This window comes from Sprattus sprattus (genome assembly GCF_963457725.1).
Source record: "Sprattus sprattus genome assembly, chromosome: 10".
In the NCBI taxonomy this organism is placed as follows: domain Eukaryota; kingdom Metazoa; phylum Chordata; class Actinopteri; order Clupeiformes; family Clupeidae; genus Sprattus; species Sprattus sprattus.
Genome location: NC_137908.1, coordinates 21010161 through 21023314, shown reverse-complemented (window position 1 = coordinate 21023314; position 13154 = coordinate 21010161). Strand labels below are relative to the sequence as shown.

The window sequence follows — 13154 nt, the reverse complement described above, 5'->3', positions numbered from 1 at the left end:
GCAATAATAATGAGGGCAAATATGAAATAGGGAAATTTTGTGTCATGTAATAACACTTTAGTGCATTGAATATGAACGCTCTTTTCTACCACAGTGGTAGGGTGGGCAGAGGACAGCACAAAAGCACTGTCACAGAGGACACTAAATGACAGAGCAGGAGTGAATGGCTGGGCCACTGGACTCGGCACAGGCACCTGCTGATGGGGCAGTCACAGGCGCGCGCACGGCAGCTGTTCCGCTCTGACCTTATGTGATCGTGCGGAGGCTGTGCCCGCCTCAGATGTAGGTATGTGCAGCCACGCTCACTCACCCGCCCCATAATGGCCATAGCTGGGCCCCCGCAGGGAATCTGTAGCCGGCTTTTCAGGCCCCGGAATGGGCTTTCTCATGACAAATGCATTGTCCGCGTGGAAAAGCGTGATCTGTGCTCTAGCCCTGACTATTTTTAGCTGTCGGCAGCCCTACAGGATGTCCATGTAGATATGCCATGCTTTCTCTGATGCTTTAGAGTAAGTATAGTTTTCTGTGTTGCTTGTTTTTATGACACAGGGTGTTTTTATGTATTTAGGAGATTGTTGAGTTCTATTTGGCTCAGTAATGGTATATGATATATGGTATATGTGGCTCAGTTATGGTATATGAGATCAATGAGTCCTTGCTTCGGGGATTTCTAGTGAGGGTGATGTGTGATGACGAGTTTCATTATTTGATCGATGCTTTGTCATTGATTTAATGTTGGAGGTAAATACCACATGGAAGCCTACTGTTTAATCAAATATTTTTAGTATTTTTGTTTAAGAATCTGTGTTTTTAAATTGGTTTATAGTGATTACATTTGTCCGTAGGCCTTGGCATGAGTCTATTCATTTGTTAGTAAAAGGTTCTGCTCATGCTGGTATCATGCGCACTTCTTGTGGATAGTCTTTTTGAATCTCATTGATTTGTAGGATTATATAACATGCATAAATAGCCCTTTTGGTTTCATAATAATGCTGCCCTGGGTTTTTTATATGTTATGAGATGAATATATACTCTGAAGTCACTCTGAAAAATGACCCATTTTTAAAGTTTGTAACCAACTTAATCCCCAGATGAGACTGTGTGTATGTCTGACAGATTCGTCTGGACCTTGTCCCCTGAGATCAGGGAACTTTGACAACAGAGACTAGAGATGGGAAGCATTCGTGGAGGTGCTTACACACTGTCGGATCATTTTCACTTTTTTGGGAATGCCAACAGGGCTTCTCAGCTCAGTTGAAGTAAATGGAAACTTCCTAAGCAAGGCTGGGATCCTCTAAAATGGAAAATAGATGTGGTGTAGCCAACTCAATCTGTCAGGACTCAAGACATGAAAGGGAAAAATCAGAAATAAGATCAGAACAAAGAGCATTAAACTAAACATTTTACTCAATAGAGTAGAACATTATTTTGGTCCTCCATAATAAACAGATATAATTTTTTGCCCGTATATCAGCCCTTGAGGTGATTTTTTTCTGGTAAAATTGCTAGAAATATGGTTCTGCAGTTTTGTCCTGTAGACCATGAATTCTCACATGAAAAGGGTGTAATCTACTGAATTATATAATTATATATAATGCTTGACATGTACTAAGTGCAGCATTGTGGGAATATGCCATACAGATTTCATTTATAAACTATTGTAGGTCATCTGCACAATTGAACCAATTATTACCAGAGGGGATTCCAGTTCAAAGAAAATCCTTTGACAAATAGTAATAGTATATCCTCCATTTAATGTCTTCATAGGTAGCATTGCTTTACATTTTTTCAAGCATTTCTGCTTAATACAAATAATGCACTTTGCCATTTTATTTTATAAATAACGGCAAAATGGAGAGAACGTTTTTTTCTGATTTTGTCTCTCACAGTTTCATACGTGTGAAGAACACATATAGTTGGCATGCTCTGCTAATGCCACTGCGACGGTGCTGTCTGATCAGACCTAGCTGGTCTAATGCCACTTTAACGGTGCTCTCTGATCAGACCTAGCTGGTCTAATGCCACTTTAACGGTGCTCTCTGATCAGACCTAGCTGGTCTAATGCCACTTTAACGGTGCTCTCTGATCAGACCTAGCTGGTCTAATGCCACTTTAACGTTGCTCTCTGATCAGACCTAGCTGGTCTAATGCCACTGCGACGGTGCCCTCTGATCAGACCTAGCTGGTCTAATGCCACTGCGACGTTGCTCTCTGATCAGACCTAGCTGGTCTAATGCCACTTTAACGGTGCTCTCTGATCAGACCTAGCTGGTCTAATGCCACTGCGACGTTGCTCTCTGATCAGACCTAGCTGGTCTAATGCCACTGCGACGTTGCTCTCTGATCAGACCTAGCTGGTCTAATGCCACTGCGACGGTGCCCTCTGATCAGACCTAGCTGGTCTAATGCCACTGCGACGTTGCTCTCTGATCAGACCTAGCTGGTCTAATGCCACTGCGACGGTGCCCTCTGATCAGACCTAGCTGGTCTAATGCCACTGCGACGTTGCTCTCTGATCAGACCTAGCTGGTCTAATGCCACTGCGACGGTGCCCTCTGATCAGACCTAGCTGGTCTAATGCCACTGCGACGTTGCTCTCTGATCAGACCTAGCTGGTCTAATGCCACTTTAACGGTGCTCTCTGATCAGACCTAGCTGGTCTAATGCCACTGTGACGGTGCCCTCTGATCAGACCTAGCTTGAATCCCAGGTTTGAATCCTGATGTTTTAGTTTCTATAACAGTGCAGCACTGTGAATATATCCTACCTTGTGAATGATCCCCTTTAACTTCAGGGATATTTGGATATGCATGATGACTATTGAATGCCACATAATCTGAAATTCCTAAGGAGCCATGTAAAAGTCCACAGTAGATGTTCTATGCTACAGTCTATCTGATGCTGCTTGTAATTTGAAAGTGACGTTCATTTGACAGTGTCCGCTGTATTATTGTCCTACCTAGAAGGGCATGACCATAGATGGAAATTATTGGACTCTTGAAGATGGTAACGTGGGCTGTTCCAGAGAAGATGATTTTAAAGTTATTGTCATTTTTACACCTCAGTTTGAGTGATATGCACAAATATCTCCCCCGGCTTCATCTCAGCCTTCTGTAGTGAGTGATGTGAGCCTTGGGTGTGTCATTGGTGTCCATTGCATGATGCCCAATGAAATGATACATTTTTACTCACTTAGGAACAAAAGGAGCTTTGAAAAACAGTTTGCCTTTGTCAGTGCTCAGGAGGTTGTGTATGCATTGGTAGTTGGTATGAATCAGTTATACATTTCTATCTATATGCCATAGTCATAGATTAACAGACAGAATAGCAAAGAAATGGATAATTTAGCGTTTGCCTAATGAGTGAATATACCATACCAATGCATATATTTGTTCTTAACTGGTGCCCGATCAGTCTTTTCATTCATAGTAAAGGTTTGGTTGCTCCCCTTATTTGCAGTAAGAGCTGTAGAGGGTTGTCCTTGTTGGCGGTAGCCTTTGAGAGGTGGGCTGGGTCACACGGGTGTGTCCCCAGGGGAAATCTCCAGCCAGTGGCTACTGATCAAACTAACACATAAGGTCAGGCAAGTTCCAATCAATATGTTCCCTCTGACAGCTGAGGCCGTGCTGGGGCCTGCACACAGTGCAGTTATGACACATTTAATCACACCTTCACCATTTGCAAGCCACTTATGAAGGTTCTCTTACTCTATGGCCTTAAGGTGACATGGTACATTAACTAGTCCAGTGATATAAAGAAATTAACATGTTTTCTAATAGGCTAGAAAAGAATTGGTCATAAGGTAGAGGAATAGTAGTAATAGTATGCATTGTTATCATTTTATTCCACTAAATATGTTCTTTTCATTTACAACGGCTCACATCAACCCCTTCATTTGCACAATGAAAAGAAACCTTCAACAAGGAATGTTATTATTTGCCCTGCACCAAAATGCTCATACCACAGCAGCATAAATCACTTGAAGCAGCACTTGTCTGCTCATATCAGGTATTATAACAGGGAACTGGCCCATTATGTGACTGGTTCTCTTTTGTGGCCTGCTTGGCCTTTGATGCCGCAGGCGTGCACACATCAAGCTGAATTCATCTGCAGTGCACTGCCCTGGGCGGCCCGGCTGCTTAGTATGCCTTCAGCACAGTGAAACTCAATGGGCCAGTGAGTCCGCTAGACCTCCACATTCACTCACAGTGTTTTTGCCCCTAACCGTTCAAATGAAGGAGGTCGTAAGGAGAGCACCCTTTGCTGCATACTTTCAATCATTTTCTTCAGTGGTTCCATCCATTGTTTATGGAAAGAACTTAATTGTTACTGAATTTCATGTATGCGTACCCTATAAAAAATAATATATAAATTGTATTCATTATATTTATTTAAATAATTATGAAGGAATACATTAATAACTTTAAAAGCACGCTTTAATGTTACATATTGAATGTGTAAGAAAAATATATTTTCCTTGCTCTGCCCTGTCTATGTTTTGGTAAGGGGACTGCGTTGTTCAGCCGGAATGATGGAAAATCACAGCTAGCGCTTTTTCTTACACTCCAAGCAGTGGAAAATGCCTGCCAGTGGAAAGAACCACAGAGAATAAATAACTTAATAATGCTAATAGCAGACCCAAACAACAAGTTAGAAACCCATTAGAGTGGCTGGCCAGATGCTATCTACTACAGTCATGTAGTCTGAACTTGGAGGACACAGGAGGGACCTGAGTGGAACTGACCACAAGAGGTCTGCCTCTTTAAAAATAGAGAACAAGCAGTATCCCACTGCAGGGGTGACTCGGTTCAATTAGAGTGTATAATTAATTGACTGTTTATAATAATTACGTAAGTGGAAAAGAGGGTGCCTCTGGATGGAGGCTCAATACTTCCAGCAAATAGCTCTGTGGCCCCTGGAGAGATGGGTTGATGCACATTAGCGTTTGGTTTTACAATCGTGGCCAGTCTTGATTTGACAGTTGAAGAGTAGCGTTTAATCTCAGATGAAGGCTTTTTGTGTGCCACTGTTTTCAGCCATCTGTACTTAATGCAGGAGATCATTTTCTTTCAAGAATTCTTGACCTAGTTCTGAAATAAAAGTATGGTTAAGTATTTGAATGGTGGTAATAAAACAAGCAAGGTTTAGATAAATATTGATAAACTAAATCTACTCTGTTTGGAGTAACTCATAAATTCAGCATGTTTCTTTTATCATCCCCAGGGACATCACATGATGAGTTAAATGGGCATTTGATAATTCAGCTTCAGCAATAACTGCTCAACAAAAGGTAAGCCCTCTCTGAAAAGTCTATTTACAGTTATTTGGGAGGGTTGCAGCAAATGCCTTGGTCTGGTTGGACAATTCTGCTCTCTAAGAGAAGACATTTATGAGCCTTTGTCTCCCGGGAGAGAGGCCCAGTTTTTTATGATGTTTGCTCAGTCCTGCTGGTATTGGATCTATTACTTAGCCCATCTACTATCAATACGGTTTTTCTGCTGAGAATACCAATATTGAGCTTACTCTTTTTTCCCCTGTCATCTGTTTGTTGTTGTTTTCTCCAGTGCTGTCGTGTCATTGAAACCCTTGACTGGACGTTCATTCAGGGGTATAAACAAGGTTACAGGGGTGTAAAACAGGGATGTTTATGTTCACTTACACAATTCTCACCTCCACTCTGAAAGTCAGAGTTGTAGAGCAAACGCATAATTTTACCTACGAACACACTGAGGAGGCCATTAAACCATTTGGTAGGGATTTATGGTAAGGGCCACTCAGGTGAGCATACAGATGAGCAGTACAGTACATAATGTGGAAATATGGGCAACCCGTTATTGCTGGTGACAATATTATTACCATATGTCATTGCACCACAACTGTCACATTTGTCACATATTACATATACCATAATTCTGAAACAACTACACAGCAACTGGAAGAGTATTTTGACCTTTCAGTGGCTTATTAATTAAGTGCAGAACTTTCATATATACAGTATCTTCTGATCTGCTGATTTCACATACGTTGCTGCTTATTTTAAATAGTTTTTTGGTTTGTGGTGAAGCACAAATAACTAGCTTTTTCTTCATTTGAATGGGGTTTATGTGGAGGGTTTATACAGTAGAATATGGCCAATTTATCTTGCATCTAGATTGATAAAACAGAAATAAACCGCATTATCAGTGCTGTTAGAGGAGGTAGTTGTGGTGGTATTGCAGATGTATAGTGGCCATTTACCCTCTAGCTACTTCCTGAAACCATAACTAAAATGTTCCTTCAGATGCTATTTGCAACCGTTTGCGGTGCAACAGTTTTCTGCATACAGATCTCTGATGCAGTTATCTCGCTGAAAGTGATGGCGTGCTCATAGCCTTTGAAGACATGTTTTGATTATACTGATGAAGTATGCTCTATATGTGTAGCCTCATCCGGTAGGTATGCAGGTGTGATCATATGTTTTACCAGCAGGAGATACAGTAGGTCAAGATGAAGTGCTCACGCCATTCTCTGCTGAATATTTTATTGAAGATGATAGATTTAACTCCCTTAGTATCCTTAGCACTGATAGAAATGGAGCCACAGCATGAAAACGTTGCATTATTAATTCAAAGAGAAACTTAAGAGAAGTTTTTTAGTAAGTGTACTCAATTCAACACAAATCACATTGGATGTAATTAGTAATCCTGTTAAGATGGATCTTTTAAGAGTAAAGGAAACCTTCAAACCACTCAATAATAACACAAACGGTATTGATGCATGATAACCATTTGGTTGTGTGACAAAACTTTAGAAAGGTCAGCCAGAAAAACTAATTTGAACACGTTTTGATTTACTTGTCATATATTGTCATTGAATATAATATTTCAAGGTCATTATAATGACCTACCCTACCTTTCCATCTTGGCCATAGTAACAACACTTTACTCTCTAATGGGGTATAACTATTCTGATATATGTGTTTTAAGTGAAATGTCTCCGTCCTTAAATCTAAAAAATGTAATTGCACCAATTAGTAGTGAAACAAAATAATATGTATGTCTTTGAGCCCATATTGAGGGTACTATAGCCGATGTACGCTAGATTGCTAGCAGCGCCACTTTACATAGCTAACATTCCTTTGTGATTAAATGTGTTACATCAACATATTTGTGTTGTTTACTTATTGGTCTCAAAAAATTCTCTGGTTTCTGACGATGTCATGACTGTCATGATTACTGCCTTGCTGCATCTCCATCGAAACAGAGATACTGTCAGAGTGTCAGGAAGGAAGCTTAATATTAGCCTTCAGCTTGCCATATTGCCATATTGTGGTAGGCGTAACTATATACATATATATACATATATATACATATATATATATATATATATATATATATATATATATATATTAATATTGGCACCTTTCAAAGCTGGATGTTAATATGAAGCATCTAGATAAAAGAATTGCCCACCAGAGATTTATCTTTTCTCTGTGTGTTTCATTACTTTTTGTCCTAGAGCCAAACATTTCACAAAATGCAAAAGGAATGTATGAGTATTTCATTGTTTTGGAATGCCTGAAGTCGTCTTTCGCACATTAACAGATTAACCCATCTTATTTCCTGTACTTTGCAGTGCAGCTAACTTATTTAACTATGATATTTCTTGACGTTTTCATAGGCAGAATGTGTTCATGTGTCAGTCTACTACTATGTCCACCGATGGTCTAAAGCAGAGAAACCCTTCAAGCTGACAAGCTTGACCCTGGTAGGAAAAGGCAACTTGAGTGGTGTATTGCTGTAGCCGTAGAGAATTAATGAACACTCAGCTCATTTAGAAATGACAGGCATGTGCAGGGACTATTTTCATAGACAATGCATACATTGTAGGTATATAATATTAATCTGCTGTATTGCTACAAAATGTCAAAATAAGTAAGGAAAAGTACAAATCATTTTATGAAACATAATTGTTTGCCAGTTTGAGTTGCTTTGCTTCAAAGGATAAAATCAAATTATTCAGTGAATGTCCATGGCAATTGCTCAAATATACTAATTCCCCGTGATTAGACAGTGATTTTGAACATTGAACATTGTTGATGAAGATTTGTCTTTCCTCTATATTTTTTTAATTCACATGCCTGTACAGCGTGGCCGTGCAGTGTAATTTGCAGTCTCTCTCTCTCTCTCTCTCTCTCTCTCTGTGTTTGTGCTAGTCCTTGTGGAATGAGAAGCTCATGTGGAGGTGTTTGATAACTAGGTCAGGGATAGTGGGTTTCAGTGTTCTTCAATTAGAACTGCTGTCTGTATTCTGTCCATACAACATTGCAGAGTGAATGCACTATCTGTGACATGACAAAAACAGTACATTCTCAAATGATAGTAAAAAAAGAAACAAGTCCATGAAATCCTTGTGAAGCTTCAGTCTGTCTGTCTGTCTTATGCAATCATCCCCAATACTAAAATGATGACTACATAGTATTATGTTTTAAAGGTAATGTCATCGCCAAAGTAATTCTGAGTTCCTTTGGATATCAAGCATCTACATTAATTTCATTGTCAGTCACAACTTTTCTTTCTGCTCTCTTTAGCAATTGCCATTGAGATTCACTGAATCATTTATTTTTATCCTTTGAAGCAATGCCACTCAAACAAGCAAACAATTAAGTTTTATAAAACTATATGTATGTCTATGCATATAGTTATGTCTTCCACTTAGTGGACTGTGTTACCAAGCTGTTCCGTCAGCCACACGGGCATCTGGTCTGCAGCAGAGACATGTCAGCAGCAGAGAAGCATTGCAAGCACGCACCGCGGTGGCTGCCTAACCTTTTGCCTGCTCTTTAATCACCTGTACAGTGTTCATTTTAGGACATCCTCAGATCTCAGACTCAAGTGTCAGACTCAAATGAAAAGGCGTCAGGTCTCAGACCAAAAGTCGTCAGCCTCAGACAAAACGCCGACTTTTGGTCTGAGACCTGACGCCTTTTCGTTTGAGTCTGACTCTTGAGTCTGAGATCTGAGGATGTCCTAAAATGAACACCGTACAGGTGAACACTGTACTCCTGCTCTATTGTCTAGTTGGGCTGTGGAGCTGCTACATTAGCAGAGGAGCATGCAGGCGCCAAGATGAGAGATGTGCTGCTGCAGTTGTGTCGACGTCCCAGTGCAGCCATCTCTCAAAATGCTGGCATGAAGCAGGCATCTCAGATAGTCAAGCTGTTATTAATGCAGTCATGTGTTCTCTTGTTGCACCCTCTCTCAGGGCTCTTCTTTTTAGTGCTGTTTGCGGGAGTGGTGCTCTTCATGCAATGAATTGAGGATGTACTCATTTGGGTTGTATATTAAACCTCTTTATTTTACATTTTGTATAAAACCACAAACCTCCAGACTTCCCTGTGTTAAATGCTGCACTGTTGTCCTTGGGTGTGCCCTTGAGAAAAACAGCTACTTAGCTGACGAATGCTTTAAATGTGAATGTATTGACAGTTTCACTGGGATGTTCACGATTGTTGACTAAATGGTGTTTTATCCCATGGACATGTCAGATGTGTTTCATCAGTGTGAGTTAGTTGGTGATAATGTAGGCAGGATATTCTGGTTTTATTATAATATAGCTCTTTGTCATGGAATAATGTATCAACATTCATAGCTGATTTTGCATTCCATTCCCTACAGACACCTGCCTAAGCAAGATCCATGGCACAGGGTTTGAATGACCTTGATTACTTTCCTAATCCTGGCCTACATTTCTGGTTAGCATTTAACTTTCACATACAGACTTGAAGTGCTATGCTTGTTAATGCTGATTCCATGTAATGCACAGATCTGTTGGAAAAATGCGTCCTGCTGTTAATCTTATTTAAGATGTGAATAGAAGTTTTTGAAGAACACCATACCGGTTCAACATACACTGCAAAAAATGCCCCTCTAGATTTAAGACAAATAATTACATATTTAAGCAGGATTTTGCTTAAAACAAGCAAATTTGGCTGCCAGTGCGTTAAGCAAATTTGGCTTGTTAAGAACTAGGTAAGTACAATTTAGCTAGAAACAAGACCAACTAGATTTTTTCATCTCAATATAAGAGTAATAACACTAGGTTAGAAAAGCATTTTTTGCAGTGTACTAGCTCAATTATGTTGTCAAAGAATCTTCAATCTTTGTCTCGACCAAGTTGACTCCCTTCTATAAGCACAGTTAGAAGCGGACCCAGCAAAGATGTTTGTGAGCTGTGCCATGATCATCATTCACAGTGCCGGGTCTGGTTTGTTGCTAAGCAACTGGAACTTTTGAGGCCACAGCACCTTTCACCAGTGGAATGTGTCAAATAGATATGCACAGACAGGATGAAACGCCTTCTAAGTGACTTTATTGTGCAAATTGCCAGCATAGTCATGTTCAGTGATATGTTCAGTGACAGTGCCCTGAACACAAAATGCACCCTCGGTACCTGAAGATTTAGGATTTAAATCTGAATCTGAAAAACACAACGAATTTACATGAGAGTCTCACTTTGCACCTGCACTGAAATTAACAACACATTCTGCTGCAAAGTGTCCTTAAGGAGATGATCAGCCTTCTCACACATTTTGCGTGTCAGTGTCACCCATAGTGTGGTAAGATGTACAGTCAGTGGCAGGACTCCTCAGGGCCGGAGGTTGCTCCAGGGCTGGGCTGGCTCAATGATCTTAATGCTAAAGTGCCCTGATTACTCAGTTGAATGCATAGATCATGGCGCAGAAGGAGGAGGAGGGGGTGGCCGTTTAGCCTGGGCCAATAGTGGCTTGTTAATGACCCCCCGCACTGAAGAAGCAGTACTGTGTAGGATTCACTAAAGCACACATGAAATGCTGCAGGTGGAATACACACTCAGGCTTATTAGAATTTCTGCCACATGGATGTTAGATCCGATCCATAGTCTGATCTTGATCTCACAGAGTTTTTTCTTGAGTGCTGGCTAATGGTGTTTTCTTTCCCTCCAGGGTATATCAAGTTGTATGGGTAGCTACGCTAAGATCTATGGCACTTAAACCTGTTAGTAGAATTTCCTGTGTGCAGAGTATGATGGTAAATTCCTTTCTGTCTGAAGACTTTGCTGCTGTTTTTTGCACTCCAGTAACAGTGGGTTGATCATCTCATCATCACCATCATATCCATGTAGGAAATGGATACTGTTCTGCAAAATCAATCTGAATAGATTACATTTAGGAGTCAGGAAGCCCAAGGACTGCTTGGTTGCATGTTGTTGTTACGGAATGCTCTGAATAAGGTGAAAGTTAGCGTTGATAAAGAAAATGACATCCTAACCTCATGAACAAACTGAACTTTACTTTGAATATGTTGTATTGAACACTGTGACAAATTGGAATTCATTTAGTGAAATGAATTGGAGCAGCTGTCACATGTGGAAAGAATCTTATAGTGCCACAAGTGGACATTTCTCTGTTTCTGCTCTTTGTGACAGCGCTCTATACTTCCATTTCACTGTCGTGCCTTGTTTGGGAGAAAGCCCTTTCAGAACACAAAAACACCAGGCTTTTGGAGGTCTGTAGACTACATGTGTTGAGCTGTATAGCTGTCACATTGTAGTCATTCCTAGCCTGATGATGGATGTAGCCGGACACTCGAAATAGAGGTGTATATTACTGCAGAAGTCACCATGCTATATTTGACTCTGCAGGCAGGGTGTCATTATGCTGATATTCTGGTGGATATCCTCCTGCAAAGAATACAAAAGCAGTTGTACACTGACTGTAACTGTAGACAAGCAGTACTCTGAACAGCATGTTCTGCTTTATAAATAGCATTTTCTACGTCAAAAACATTTTATAAAGTTTATAAATATACTTAGGCGGATATAGACAGTCAATGATAATGGCCTTAGAGATTTCCCAATGCATACAAAAAGAATGGTCTACGCGAAGAAAACTCCACTCCCCTGATAATAGAATGAATATCCTTTTTTGTGTATGTCTTGTAATTTGCTTTTATATTGCTTTCAGTCTGTTTTTTTCCAAATATAAAATGTCCCATTATTTGATATTTAATTCTTCCCAGTTTGCACTCGCAAGATGAGATGTTTGCTTTGTAAAAACTGTGATTATTGTTAATTTATAACTAAACTTTAATTGCTAATTGTTTAGAAATAGCAGTAGTAAAAGTAGGTCTTCTGTGGTCAGATAGTGGGGGATTTTGTCTTCTTTGATGTGATTCAATGGTGAAAGCTGCTGATCCAAAAAATGGACAATTGAGTAAAAGTGGAGAATTGTAAGAAAGAGAGAGACAGAGATAGACGTTGACAGCTTGATTGTAATGATTGAAATATTTTGGTTATGGAAGAACTTTTTGAAACTTATTGTATGGGTACATTTTGTCAATATTTAATGAAAATGTAGTGGAGGTTTTGTAGTGTCATGCCTGCTGTCTTTGTGCCGACAGCATGTCAGAAAGACGTCCCTGTCATTCCTGAGTGGAGCAGACTTTCTCATTTGGCTGACAGTTCCTAGTAGGGAGTAAGATACAGAAGGGAGTCATAATTTGGTGTCTTTCCCACTCTTTTCTGGCTCTAAATGTATTAACTCTCTCTTTCTTAACATTATATCTTGTATGTGTTCTGTGCATCCTTTCCATTACCCTATCATTTTTGTGGCATTATGTCTGCTGTGTCTGTCTTTCCCCCTCTCTTTTTGCTTCCATTTGACCCTCCTTTGATGACCTCTCTCACATTCGATTATTTCTTAGCATATCTGTGGGTGTCTTCCTCTCACTCTCATGACCTTGCTAATCTGCTGAGAGTAGTCCCTGGAGAGAGTATCCTAACAAAAAGCAGAAATGGTCAAGACCCACTATTTCTTTTAAACATTTCTCTATGTGTTCATCTGGGGATTCTCTGGTAGTGCTGCAGTGTGTATGTGGTGATCTCCCTTGACCTTATATAACATGAACATGCTAATGTGGCCACAATTTTGACTCTACTGCAATCTTAGGCTACATTCATTCTACTGTGTTTTCCTTACATTCATACGTACGCTCATATATTTTATTCCAGTCAGCATACTACATCATGAACCTCCTTGACTTTTGTCAGCAGGCTTTTGTTCTATTTTTTGGCTTGACGTTTATGTTGGATGCCTAAACATTCCGTTTCGATTCAAACCGCAGTACTCATATTTT

At 40.0% G+C, this 13154-nt stretch overlaps 1 protein-coding gene across 4 annotated transcripts in view; it reads left to right on the top strand.

The window, feature by feature from the left end:
• Positions 1–334: 334 nt before the first annotated feature.
• atp2b2 (ATPase plasma membrane Ca2+ transporting 2) overlaps positions 335–13154 on the top strand; it is an 86382-nt gene continuing 73562 nt past the window's right edge. For all 4 annotated transcript variants that reach the window (XM_080846399.1, XM_080846397.1, XM_080846400.1 and 1 more), the window contains exons 1-2: positions 335–509; positions 5224–5290. The gene's annotated coding sequence lies outside the window, so the exon portion shown is untranslated. The remainder of the gene's footprint in view (positions 510–5223; positions 5291–13154) is intronic.